General features: G+C 41.9%; 1 pseudogene; it reads right to left on the reverse strand.

Annotated features, from left to right (window-relative positions):
• Window positions 1-1772: 1772 nt before the first annotated feature.
• LOC142365518 (uncharacterized) lies at window positions 1773-14714 on the reverse strand (annotated as a pseudogene).
• Window positions 14715-15220: the final 506 nt, after the last annotated feature.

Below are 15220 nucleotides of genomic sequence, written 5' to 3' on the forward strand. Positions count from 1 at the left end.
TTGTAACCCTAAACACCCCCTGAAATACAGTCAGTAGACACAGTAATAAGAGAATTCTGCCTTGAATATCCCAAGAATATTCAAAATTCTCAAAAGCTATTATGACTAGCCTGAAAGAGAAAGTGGTGGTCAAAGAGTGGGGGAAAGTATCCCCCCCTGTCTTTCCCATAGATTGGGGTGTGATTATTAATAAATTCCGAGAGATGGAGGTGTCACCGAAAATCCAGGAATAAAACCTCATAACACCAATGTAGTGTGAAAAGGCAGGCATTCTTTATTGCAGTGCTGGATGCACGGGGGATAACTCCACCGAACATGCATACCTCATCCCTTTTTCATGTGGTTTATATAGACCAAAAATATGTACATTTATTTTATTTATACATATTCATTATTATTCTGTTTGGTGATTGGTGCAAATTTGCTTGCTTCGCATGTAAATTATTGCACAGACTCAGTCGTCCTCTTCCATTGTTCTCTTTTGAGTAGGCGGTATTACTTCGGTAGGTGGTCAATGGGTCGGTGGTCGTGATCTCCCCCTGCTGGAATTATCTTTTGCCCACTCGGCTTGCAGTCTTGGCAGTCCTGGTCAGTTTTCTCAGTTCGCTACACGAAACCACACACCATCATTCTCTTTTGACAGAAACACATTGTCTATGGTTTTGTTCTCATTAATGATTACCTACATCTATCCCAAATGACTGACTTTGTATACTCAGTGTTCCCAGACCTAATGTCCAGTTGGATAGTGCTGTACAAGGAATATAGCAGCATTGTTCGTTGCCATGGTAAGCTGATTCTATCACCCTGGTTACAATGTGGCTCCCGGGTGACATCTAATAAAATCAACGAACTTCAAAAGATTTAGGAAGCAAATGATGATGCAAACCCCAAATTATACTATTTTCCACAATTCTATCAACTAGCTGATTTTAATCAGTGAAGGAATTTTAGAAAATTGAGTCCTTGATTTCTTGACATTTCAGATCATGTTTAAGGTAACATCAAATCAAATGACATAAATTACAATGATGAATGTTCAAACAATATGACCTGTTCCTGACTTTCAGATGCTGTTTGATTGACAAGCCTAATTTGGTCCAGTTCTGAATGTCCCATTGAATTCTGAGTTAGAGACTGCACTGAGTCAGTTTTGTTGTATCTGCCAGGCTGATAAACCCCATAATATTCTATTCTCTTTCCCCATAGTTTTCCAGCACCTTTAGTTTCTGCCTACACCAAACAATTTTACACATTAAGAACAGGATCACAGCACAAGCCAGAACAAAAAATGCTAGTAAAATGTCAAAAGCCTGATTCAGCTTTCCAACCTGTTGCATACAAAGTAGGGATGTTTTTGATGATACAGGAGCAGCATCTGTTGGAAATAAACCTTTTTCTTCTACGGTTCTGTTATCAGCATTACCAGAGCAAATACCAGCACAGATTATACCTGTTAATACTGTAGTTGCCTATGATGGAATTTCGGCAGCATTTTCTTCATAAGGCAACAGGTTAGCAGATGTAGCTGTAGTTGCTTCCCAGAAAGTAACATATTTAGTTTCCACATTGACAAACTGCTCAAATGTGTTGTTCCTGTTTACCTTACGCCATGTCAGCAAAGTGGTAGTGCTGTGATGGATACCTACAGATCATAGATTCCATGTTGCTTCTGAGCTGGCAGTAGGGCTACTCCAGTTTGCAAAATGAGTCCACTTAATGTAATGCAACAGTCTACCCATGCATACTGAGGGGATTTTGACAATGAATTTTTAAAAAATAAGAGACAATGCTAGCCAATTAAGCAATCCAAGTATTTTGTAGCTGCATTGCCAAGGATTATATTTTACCTGTAGGTGAGTTAAAGACACTAAGGGCTTGAGCACTTCAGGATGCAACTCTTCAATATTATTAAACACTAAACTGAGTATTTTAAGTGACTGTCCCATTTTTTCAAAGGTGCCATTGCCAATACTGGTTATTTCAGTTCTGTCTAGCTGCAGATAAATTAAATTGTTCAATTAAGTAAAAGCGCTGGAATTCATATAAACTTAAGATTAACTGGCTAAAGTTGTTTAAAACAAAAAAATTCATTTACAGCAATATGTTTTAGCTTTACACTTTTAAAGACAGCTATCTAAGCTTGTTAAGTCCTTCGAATGAAAAGGATGCATTGATACAATGGGACTGTGAGACAAAGAAAGTCTTTCAGGATTTTTGAGCCTTCTAATAACATTCAATGGCACAAGTGTTAAACTGTTACCTTCAAGGAACAAATATGCAAGGTTTTCAATATGATAAAATGCTGAATCTGATATCTGCAAAACTTTATTATTGGTTAGGTTAAGTATTTGGAGACTTATCATTCCCAAGAAAGTCCCACTTCCAAGGACACTGAAACGATTTCTTTGAAGTGTTAAATATCTAACTGAAAGGAGATCACTAAATAATCCTCTGGGAACAAAAGCTATTTAATTTTTCTGAAGATATAAACAATGAAGATTGGAAAGACATTCAGAAATTCCTGGATCCAAGCATTTAATATTATTGTTATTTAGATGCAATTAGCACAGTTTAGGGAGTTCCACAAAAGCTTTCGGGTGTACACACAAAACACTGGCATTATCCATGTACAGTGCAGCAAGCTTCTGAAGGCCTCAATTCATTTGGAATGACATGCAATATATTATTCCCACTGAGGTATATAAGAACTGTAGTTTCTGGAAAGTTCTGCAGGATGCTCAAAAGCCCTAAGTTACAACAGTTAACTTGTCTCCGTGTGCAGAGCTGGCAAACAGCTGGTCAGCCAAGAATCTCCTTCTGGAGCAGAAAAAAATTAATTATATACAGGAATGCTCATGGGCAGGGTGGAGAACTTTGCAGATCAAATATATCCCTGTCTTTTGCACTGATCTCTGACTTCGCTAGTAAAGATAAAAAAACAACTTATAAATATTATTCATTTAAAAGTTTAAAGTTTCTACTTTTACAGCCTTTAAAAAAAATAAGCGCTGCTTTCAAGATCGATATTTTATATACTCTCTTTTCATGGCAAATAAGTAGTTTCCAAAAAAAACTTAAGGATCATAAGTTTACACTACACTGACAAAATTTTCAAAATAAATGAACAGTAAAATAAATGCACTGCCAACCTAACTAGAAAATATTTAACTGGTTACAGCATAAAAGCAACTAAGCTGACAAAATAACGGCTTCTAGTACATACAAAATACTGCTTATTAACTATTTTTATAGTTAAAAATGACTAGGAAATGTTTCAATAGCATTCAAGTAGAAATGCCAACTGAAAACAAGTTCCCTTTCACTGGCGGCTAATTCATGATTTGAATTTTAATTTTATAAAGCCGAGTTACATTCAAAATAAATAAAAACAATTCCTTACTCCAAATCTAAAGTTCATTATTTCTATGATTTTGCTGTTTTGCAGTTCATTGGACTAAGTAGACTATACGCATATGTGAAACCTTTGTAAAAGCAGTATTGCCGCGTACTAGAGCTCTCACATTTTGCCCCAGGATTTGCAACTGTTCACTCAGGCAACTAAGAAAGAAGTGGTTAAAGTCAGGTTGCCACGGACACAGGAAGCCATTTTATCTGTGCTTCAGAAGTATTGTTGGAAAGGAAATCTCAGTTGTTGGGGGAACCACGGCCATGTGGTGAGCCCTCCAGATACACTGAGCCTGACTCTTGATAGCCGATAATGGAGCAGGCATCAAGGTCACAATGAGGAACAATGAGGCCTGCATTAACCGCGATTAGCAGACAAAACAAGACTTTGAGGAGCAGTTTGATGCGCGTGATTGATAGCGTCCACGAATCGGAGACTGAGAAGTACGTGTGAACAGCACGTGGACAGTGCATGCATCCAATCACGTTAGAGCTATCGTGTGGCAAGGAACTATATAAACATGGGTTTGTAGCGCAATAAACTGGCTTTGTCTGATCATATTGATCGTATGATGAGTCCATAATCCCGCCCGTGACACTCAATGATTTGTTTCTAGAAAAAACAAGATCTTAGTTTTTAAGTGTTGCTGTGTTTTGGGTGGGTTTTTTTGTAGTTTGTTTTTTTTTTTTAACTACTGTTTTTAACTAGGAGAGCTCAAAAGAGTTTTATCTAAGTTAGATAAAACTTTCAGAATAAAGCATACCTATTTGTAACAGTACTATTGACATGCGGAAGCAGACTCCACAATCTGTAAGATTGTAAAGTAGGTATGTTTATTCGGCGCCGGGCAGCACGGGGGGGTAGTCCCACCAAAGTTGTGCACGCCGAGCAGCAACGTGTCTCTTCAATTTATACAATCAAATATTACATATGCATTAGATTTCCCAATACACCTATACATATGCATCTATCCTCATTGCATATCAAAATTAGTTCCGAGAAATAATTTCCATATACTCCTCCCAGTTGCATTTGCGCAGTGCCTCCTAGTGGTGGTCGTCGGGGGTCCCAAGATGAAGGCCCGTCCTCTTCATCACGGTGTCCGCTGATTGACCTTTGTTTCTGCGCAAACTCAGTTCTCTCCTGGCTCCCATCCATACAGCAGGGTCGGTCTTGACCGGTTCTAGGCGACTCCCAGCCCCTATCAGGAACTAACCCCTTTGTATGGAGATGCAAAACTCTCTGCTTCAGTTAATTTACACAATAGATAAGCACTATCAGTTTTTTAAATGCACAGCAACTATTAGGTAATGCTACTTGTATTAAAATCCCTTTTAACCCCTTCCTTCACTATTGCTTTATCTGTAAATCCTTTATCTTCCAGCCAGAATCCCAAATGGTTTATTAAATCAATAGCAAAATTTATACTATTCTATTTCTGTCTGCAGAGTGAATTGGATTTGTGTGGCAAGGTTTTGGAAGCGGAAGGGGCTACAGGGGAGGCTTCTGTGAGAAGCTGCCAGAAGCTTCCGCCATGTCTGATAGAGCCAATGCCAGCCAGCCCCAAGACGGACCCGCTGCTGGCCAAGGATGAGCCAGTCAGTGGTGGTGGTAGCGCCTCTGTGATAACATATTTAAGAAGGAGGGAAAGAACCTGCTAACTGCAGCCAGAAGAGAGGAGTGAGAATATGCGAGAAGCAATCCTGCAGACACCAAGGTCAGTGAAGAAGGAGGGGGAGGAGGTGCTCCAGGCGCTGGAGCAGAGATTGCCCTGCAGCCTGTGGTGAAGACCATGGTGAGGCAGGCTGTCCCCCTGCAGTCCATGGCGGTCCACGGTGGAGCAGATATCCACCTGCAGCCCATGGAGGACACAATGCCAGAGCAGGTGCATGTGCCTGAAGGAGGCTGTGGCCCCAAAGGAAGCCAGCACTGGAGCAGGCGCCTAGCAGGACCTGTGGACCCATGGAGAAAGGATCCCATGCTGGACAGGTTTGCTGGCAAGACTTATGACCCTGTGGTGGATGCATGCTGGAGCAGTCAGTTCCTGAAGTATGTGATTGTGGGAGACCCACACTGGAGCAGTCCATTCCTGAAGGACTGCATCCCGTGGAAAGGAGCCATGCTGGAGTAGTTCGCGAAGAACTGCAGCCCGTGGGAAGGACTCATGTTGGAGAAGTTCATGGAGGATCATCTCCCATGGGAGGGACCCCATACTGGAGCAAGGGAAGAGACCAAGGAAGAAAGGAGTGGCAAAGACAACATGTGAACTGACCGCAACTCCATTCCTCATCCCCCTGAACCACTCGAGGGGAGGAGGTAAAGAAACTGGGAGTGAAGTTGAGCCAGGAAGAAGTGAGGGGTGGGAGGAAGGTGTTTTAAGATTTGGTTTTATTTCTCATTATCCTACTCTGATTTGATTGGCAATAAATTAAATTAATTTCCTTGAGTCGAGTCTGTTTTACCTGTGACGAGAATTGGTGAGTGATCTCCGTGTCCTTGTGTCGACCCACGAGCCATTTTTATATTTTCTCTCCCCTGTCCAGCTGAGGAGGGGGAGTGATAGAGCAGCTTTGGTGGGCACCTGGCATCCAGCCAAGGTCAACACACCTCACAGAGTAAAACTGCTCCTAATACAAAGACACTCCAGTAGCACAACAGAGAGGGAGAACACGGGATGTCTGGAGGGCAGAGCCTGGATACACTGCTGTGGTGCTTCCTGCAGGCTGGCAAAGCACACCCTGCTAGCATTTCATACTTGATCCAGGAACTTTGTTAAGACTCACTCTAGGCCACTTTTAAAAAGCCAGGTTATCTAGACAGGTTTATGCAGGTTCTAAAAGCCACAACTTCGGTCCACGGCTTTAGTTTCCTTGAGAGTCCCTTGTACAGATAAAAACTTAGTGCAAACATGTGCACTACAAATATCCTTCTCACTTCAGTATCTGAGATTACATCCTCAATTTATCCATCACGGGGACTAAATAACTGCAAAATTCAATCGCATCAAAGGGGGAAAGGGGAAACGACAAAATGAGAAGGAGATTCAGAGATTAGGCCTACAAATAGAAAGATAACTGTATAAACACAATATGTACTTGTGGTCATGGTCTTGCTGGACTTGTCAAATGCAACAGGAAAGACATGCTCGGATTCAGGCATCAAGAGCCAAAGAGTTAACAAAGGGAGCAATGGACTTGCGCTTATCTTATCAGACAGAAGTAAGGGGGGATAGCCCATCAATGTAAACCAAGTAATCTGTGGGGCATCACGGAGGCTGTGCAGCCAGAGATTGCTTCGGATAAAGAACAGATGGCCCCCGGAAGCACATACCAAGATGCCCGCTCTGAAGGTGTGTCAAACTGCTGAGTCCCGCTTCTGACAACACGACATTCCATGCCAAGAGCCAATCGATACACAATAATTGACTTAGTCCCACCTTGCAAAAAGATTTTCCAAACATATAAAAACTGGCACTTGCAAACTCTCTTTGGGAGGAGGAGCCAAGCAAGAACTTCACCTGACGGACGGGTCGACGGGCCTGAACCTCTCTTCCCCCCCCTCCCCAAGAAGGGACGCCTTTTTGGTCAGACGTATCCCCGGGAACACACTGTTAACTAAAGGGCTAAACAATTACCTTGAGCTCAACTTTTGTAGACAGTGCATTTATCAATGGCAATCCCGAATCTGTGATACCTGTTGCTTGAATAAATTACCTATTGCTTCAACTTTGTGAAACTGTTTCAGCGGAAGTCCTTGGAAGGGCTCTGGCAGGCAAGTTGAATCTGATGAGTGGCTACACACTTAACCCTTCAGACATAAACCGTTGACCAAGTCTGGGACTAGGAGTAGATCCAGCCGCACCTAGACTCTCCTGTAATAAATGTATACATATAAAATTTGTTCTCAAACCGGCTGATGGAGGAAGAGGAGAAGCCCTGTGATGAATAGGTTAACTTTGTTCATGAAATCGAATGTGAATGTTGGAGTTTCTTTGTAACTTAAGCTGGAGCCACAGACATCCGGAGGAGTAAACAAAGTAAGCAACCATTTGCTGAAGGGAGATGGCCCATCTGCTGATAAGCAAAGCAATGACTTGGGACATGTATGAGCAGACAGCAGGGCGCCTGAGAAAGACTTCGGCCTTCATCCCAACGACCACTGAGAGGCAGACAACGACCACCTGGCAATTAGTTGCGCAAGCGCAAACAACGCAGAGAATACCAGAAGTCACGTATGCAGGAAATGGGGACTCTATAAAAAGAGGGGTTGCATCTGTTATTGGTGCGGACCGTTGGCGGAGCAGGAGGCTCCCCGGCCACCCAGCGCTGTTTTGCTCTTTTATCGCTTGCTAATAAATTCACTTCGATTAATGAAAAATTGGCTTCTCAATTTGATTTGAGCACGAGCGTCTATAACACTCCTCTGAGAGAGAGTTTAGAAAGCAAGGGGGTCTGCTCTGAACCTCGTGACTCAATGGGAGGGCTTTCCCTTTGCCGCTTATCAGACTCCCCTTAACTCCCTTTAACATGACAGTAAAAAATTGGCGTAGTCATCAGGATTGCCATGGATAAACTACTACAAAAATGTAAGTGTGCACCATCTCAAGCGGGAATTGAATGGGCCCAGAAATTCTGGAAAGATGAGGATAAAGTGGTAGAACGTATAAAACAATGTGTAAGTGAGAAAAAGATCAAAGAAACTAAAGGCAAAAAATTTATTTGTGCTATATTAGGGGCTTGCCTATCTTGCGTGCAGAAAGAAATTAAAGAGTCTTTACCGCCTGAAAAAATTGCAGATGTAGAATATGCTGCACTAAAATCAGAAAATGAAGTATTAAAAACATCACTAACTTTTGAAAACGAAAGTCAAAGGAAATTGGAGACACAAATCAACACCCTAAAAGGTGAAATCGGTTACCTTAAATCGCAATTGTTTTGGGCCAACAGGCGAGAAAAACATTTAGAAGAAAAGTTAAATCTCTCATTAAACCAGGTACCATCCTCAGTCTCAGCTAAACAAGTCCGCAAATTAATACAGTATGCGGATCCCAAGACGTGGGATGGAGACGTCTGGGACAGTGATGATAATGATGAACTGGAGGAAAATTCTGATTATGATGTGGCCCCAGAACCTATACCTATTCGGCCATTGATTAAAACAGAAACCACCGATGAGGGTGGAGAACAGGCTCGTAGTACTGTACGAACCATCCCATGGTCTCCTGCTGAATTGGAAAAATTGCAGGGAAAATATTCCAGGCGTCCGGAGGAGTCCGAGAGAGAATATGTATGTCGAGTCTCCCTCACCGGGGGAGACAGAATCCTCTTAAATAAGGAAGAAGCAGGAGGCTACTGGGGTCCTGGAGTATTTCTAACTACCACTCCAGGTAATCATAATTACTCATTAACTATGCGAGCTGCTTATTGGGCTGGTGGCATAGACCCACATGACAGAGGAGAACCTCCTGTTATAAAAACCTCAGGGTTCTCTGATTTGGTGACATCTGTGCAAAAGGCTGCCTTCATACAAGCAATGCATGAGCGGGATGTGTTAAGAAGATCCCCAATGTTAGCCCCTATAGATCGGGCAAGATTAACTCCACTGATCCGAGGCCTCCCAGACAGTTTAAAAACATATGTGGCCAATATACAAGATCGACTTCAAGTCGCTTGCCCCAGACAAGGCTGACACCCACGTCGAGGGCAAGATCAGGATCAGGACCAAGATCAAAGTCAAGTAATCACTTGGAGTGAATTTGTACAAGATATAGTGCACTACGGGCGCAGGATGGGATGGATCAGATCCTCACAGTTATCTGATCCGCCACCTCGGCGACTTCGCCAGATTCACAGCCCTAAGGCTAAGCCCGAATGCAAATTAAAATATGATAAGGAGATTAATGAGCTCTGGCGTAAAGCTCAAGCTATTGGGGTGCCGTGGCTTATACTGATTGGTATATCCATGACTGACCTAAAAATTCTCATACAGTCATTAAGCCATAAATTTAATTCAACAGAGACAAGTCAGCCGGCAGAAAACAAAACAACTCCTGTTAACACTGCACCCTCTGCCCTACAGCAGGAGCTAACTGATCTAACAGACCCTCAGGCAAAAAACGCCTATCCCCGGGGAGGGCTGTGAGCCTCCTTCCTCGGCAGGTACTAGCTATACAGTGGCTCTCTGATATATCTCTCAAACCTGTCATTGCCATCCCGGTGGGACCAAAGAAAATTTTTGTAAATTTCCTCATCGATATGGGTGCTCAGATTTCGGTAATCACCAAGGAGACTGCAACATGCTTAAACCTAAAACCTGGTCGCCGTAAAGTAAAATTTACAGGAATTGATGGAGTCATAAGGAAATGCCCTACAGCAAAAATTACCCTGTGGCTCCCGGGCAAACCAAGATTAACCCGCACTGAAGCATTGGTCGGTGCTGCTAACACTAATATTTTGGGATTTGATTTGTTGTATGGCAGAGTGTGGAAACTCCCTGATGGTTCAGTCTGGAGTTTTGCTGGGTGAGAATTTAAACAGAATGAGCCTAAAAAATAAATTTATTAGGAATGTCCATATCTTTACCACCATCAAAAATTACAAACACAAAACAGTACACCTTACCAGCAGCTGTGCAATTGGGTATTGACGGGGTGGTAAAAGACTTAGAAAACCGAGGCATCATCACTCGTACACACTCACCCTATCATTCCCCTGTCTGGCCAGTAAAAAAACCAAATGGGCAGTGGAGACTCACGATTGATTACAGGCGATTAAATGCCAACACTGCACCTTTAACTGCAGCTGTACATCGCATTGCAGAATTGGTAACTCAGATACAGGGAGCATCTCACACATGGATTGCAACTTTAGATGTGAAAGATGTGTTTTTTATGGTTCCACTCCAGGAACATGATAAGGCCCAATTTGCTTTTACCTGGAAAGGGATACAATACACCTTTAACAGGCTGCCTCAGGGATATAAACATTCCCCCACCATTGCTCACAATGCTTTAGCTAAAACACTGGAATTCCTATTCCGTCAGACGTTACTATATATCAATATATAGATGATCTTTTGATTGGAGGGGAACAATTTGACACTGTTAAACAGGCTATGGAGGATGTGACATTGCAATTAACAACCTTGGGTCTGGAAATTCCCCCATCCAAGTGTCAGGGACCTGCACGGAAAGTTAAATTCCTAGGGGTGTGGTGGATCAAAGGAGCCTTATCTATCCCTCCTGACACACTGGAGAAAGTAGAACAGGGACAGGACCCCTCTAATGTTAAGGAATTGCAACAAGTTTTAGGAACTTTAGTATACTGGCATAAACATGTCCCTGGATTTTCTATCATTGCTCAACCCCTTTATAATTTACTGCGAAAAAAGAAATCATGGGAGTGGACAAATCAACATTCTAATGCCCTGGAGACACTGGTAAAAGAATTGAGGCTATTTCAGCAGCTAGGTCCTGTACATCCCTCTGATCCAATCCATTTGGAATGGGGATTTAGGGAACACGGTTCTCACTGTAATGTTTGGCAAAGAGGACCTGAAGGGCCTGAGCGTCCACTTGAGTTCAGTTCAAAGTCCTTTAATGATACTGAATCGCGATACTCGGACCTGGAAAAGGGACTATTGTCTTTGGTACGAGCTGTAAGGGAGTGGAACAAATAAGAAAAAACAGAGTGTAATCATTCGGGGACCTTTCCCTCTACTAGATACAATTTGTAAAGGGACAAATTGAGCTCAACTTTTGTAGACAGTGCATTTATCAATGGCAATCCCGAATCTGTGATACCTGTCGCTTGAATAAATTACCTATTGTTTCAACTTTGCAAAACTGTTTCAGCGGAAGTCCTTGGAAGGGCTCTGGCAGGCAAGTTGAATCTGATGAGTGGCTACACACTTATCCCTTCAGACATAAACCGTTGACCAAGTCTGGGACTAGGAGTAGATCCAGCCGCACCTAGACTCTCCTCTCAGAGAGAGTTTAGAAAGCAAGGGGGTCTGCTCTGAACCTCGTGACTCAATGGGAGGGCTCTCCTTTTGCCACTTATCAGACTCTCCTTACCCCCCTTTAATGCGACATTGAGTAGCATATACATCAACATTTAATCTCATTTCACCCAGCTACATCTAGTAACACCTGCTACGGATACCTTATTAATGTTAACTTATCAGACCTCAAAACCCTTTTATGTTTTTCTCATTATCATCCAGATTAGCTCAAAATTTCTGATTCTCATCTCAAATATTGCAGAGTCCTCCTAGTATTTCCAGTTCCTGCCTAGTTAAAAAAAAATCTTGATTTGCTGCTTCAGTTACTGAAAATTTCTCTGTTCCACAGAGTGCTATTCCACTCTCATATAATAGCAATATTGATCGTTACAAAGGGGAGACGCAGGCACAGAAATTCTAATACCAAATTAATAACCCAGCAAAAACATTCCTGTTTAATAAACCAAATTACCAGACATTTATATATGCAAACATATATCACAAAATCTATTTCAAAATTACGAAGCTGTCTTTATAACTTATTTTCCTTTTTATTCTTGGCATTTATTATTTTTTTTATTAAATTACCAAGCAGGTTTTGCAACATGCTGATAAACAGTAAGAAGTAAAATTATTTTTCCCATTGAGGATAAGAAAATAAATAAGTGACCCTTTTAAAAATCTTATTTGGCTTTAAACTCTAATAAAATAATATAACAGAAAGCTCATATGAAACTAAGAGCTCACTTTGAGAAACTGTTAAGAGTAAATTTCTCACCTAGTAGTAAATAATTATTGCACCACTGAACTGCATTTGTCATGCAAACTCACAAGAGTGAGCCTGTGAACAAAACAGTAACATAAAAAAGGTTGACCATTAACAAAATCCACAGAAGTGATATGCTGAGGAAAAACCATATTTATAGATTTAGCCTCTACTATTCATTGCAATATTTAATAAACTCTGTTCAAACTAGAAAAGCAATAAGAAATGTACTCAGTGCGAATGCAATTGAAACCAAAAGATTTAAAGAACTGAAACCGAAATAATTTCCCAAATTTCAGCCAGAATAACTAATTCACATCCAGAAATTAATTTAAAACTAAATCCAATTGTACAGCTTTCATCAGCACACTGCCTGCTGGTTTACGAGAAGCATGAGCATGCACTTAGCATTAGCAATTGATAGCTTCTAAAAATTTTACAAAAAGGGAAGGCATAAACAATTAGTGCATTTCCTGAAAACTACTATAGAGAACACCATATGCAAAATACAAAAGCTATTTCTTCTTTAAAAATACAAACATTCTTTATGCTTCCTTACTAGACATTTCTTTAATATCAGAACTTCATGTTATAAATCATCACTTTCTCATTAGATTGTTTGAGTCTGAAACATTAATTTTTAAGACAATATTTATTTGCAGACATTCTTGTAATAACATGCATTGTGTTGTTAACCACTTTTGGGATCTTATCTCATCACAATAGTCTTGCACTCTTAAGAAAAGTCACAAAAAATCTCAGCTACTATCAGGCAGTCTCAAATATCACAAAGTATATGGCAAAAATATAAGTAGTTGTACCAAAGCAGCTCAGAACAAGCTGTAAAACCAGCTACAAATTTGTATTGATTATTTTCAAAAATTTGTTACAATGTTGTGGTTTTTGACTCACTTTTAACAATATGGTATACTTTAGTCACTGCTCATTCAATGACTAATTTGCAAACATGTAAACTGCACATTACAGAGGATAAAGATAAAATGTTTGAAGAAAGCTATTTAATCCGTTATCTTTTGCTGTCTTCTATATAATTAAAAGGTTCAACTTTAGGGTAGATTGTATTTAGAAGAGTTTTAGGAAAGACTTCTGAAATGCTTTATATAGGTCACAAACAAAAGCAAGATATCAGCAGCAATCAGTCCCTTATGACTGCAGTTTGTTTTCTGCAGCAATTCAATCGCATTTACTGACATAATCCCTTGCCATCAATTGGTACATTTTCCCTCACAAACAAGCCTTATGGATGTTATAGGAAATGGCAATTTGTTCCTGACCAGTCCATAACAACAATTAAGTGTAAGGCAAAAATTAATGGAGATTCTGAACAAGGAAAATTTAAGGAGTGCATCCTCTTGTCAGTGCTATGACATGACATACAATTAAGGAAGTCTTAGTACTATATATAAAACTCTGAATGATGCAGACTCTGATACTCAGACTAAGACCAACCCACATTTGTCACTCATTTCATTAAAATTGCACTGCTACCTGGCAGGCAAACTAAACAAATCCAAGGTTAAACATGTATGATAACTGCAAAAACATAATTTAAAGAGCTCCTTTTAATACTAATAGTCTATTAGATGTGTGGGTGAGTACACCTTTGACTAGAAAAAAGAGGGGAAGATAGGGAAATGGCTTCAAAGGTACATCCTCCTTTCTTTATAGGGATGATAAAATGAGTTATGTAACAAATTCTGGCTTTACATCCCAGATTTTATTGCCTTCGAGTAAAAGCGATTGTCCTGAGTTTGGCCAGGATAGGGTTAATTTTCACCAGAAGCCAGGAGGGTACACAGCTGGGCCGGCTGACCCAAGGAGACTCATGAGAGGACATGAGGAAGAGGGATGGAAAACCTACCTCAACCCTAGAGGCACGAGTGCGTGAGTTGCAAGGAAAAACAATCACAAAAGGCGATTCTTTTTGTCGGCGAGAAAGGCAGCGGCGGCGACGGTAAGATCCGCGGCTGGGTGCTCGACCGAGGCGGACAGGGGGCGCCCCGGAGCCAGGGAAACCCGAGGGAAGAGCAGTGAGACCTGCCAGGAGCCGGCAGCTGTCTCGAGCGAGTGGGGCTGACGTTGGCGTGGGCGCTGACAGGAGCAACCGCGGGAGATTTAAACGGCCCTTAAGGAGCACGAGCGACCAGGAGCATGGCAAACAGAGCAGGCATGGCAGTTTGTGCAGAGAGGGCCCTACAACCCACCTGTAGACCACAGCAAAGGAGAGAGCTCTAGGCCATAATGGTGGGCACTTGCCTCAGAGCTAGAGCCAGAGCTCCCACATCCCCTGTGATGTCTAATGCCTCCACCCAGACGGATCTGGTAACAAAGGAGACTTCAGTGCAGGCTACAGCTTGCAACAAGTGCCCAGACCCTTCTTCTGGAGCACTGGTTAGTGCCTGCACAAGGTGCAGGCAGGTTGAAGATCTGATACGCCAGGTGGCCCAGCTGCAAGAAACAGTTAAAAGGCTACGCAGTATCAGAGGAGCTGAGATAGATACATGGTTGCAGAACCATGCTCCTGTGGAGACCACCAATGAGAATGAGGCACCTTGGACCCTGATGACCCGCAAAAGCAGGACTCTGCTTCAGCCTCCACCCTGCAGCATCACTACCAATGACAAATATGAAGCTTTAACAACCATAGACGCCCAGGAGCAAGGCCTGCAAGAGGAAACTGCACCAGCAGCACACAGCGGGTACCATAAAAAGAAACAATGGGTACTCATGGTGGGTGACTCCCTGTTAAGGGGTACTGAGGCACCCATCTGCCGACCAGACAGGGAGGCACACAAGGTGTGCTGCCTTCCGGGAGCTAAGGTCCGAGATGTGGCCAAGAGGGTGCCACAACTTGTAAAGAGCACAGACTACTATCCACTGTTACTCTTTCATGTAGGCACAAATGACACTGTAAGTCGGAATTATGGCAGAATTAACAAAGTTTTCACAGTCCTGGGGGTGAAAGCAAAAAGCTTTGGTGCCCAAGTTATCTTTTTCTCCATTTTACCAGTTGGAGGAAGGGG

Source organism: Opisthocomus hoazin, chromosome W (genome assembly GCF_030867145.1).
Source record: "Opisthocomus hoazin isolate bOpiHoa1 chromosome W, bOpiHoa1.hap1, whole genome shotgun sequence".
NCBI lineage: Eukaryota > Metazoa > Chordata > Aves > Opisthocomiformes > Opisthocomidae > Opisthocomus > Opisthocomus hoazin.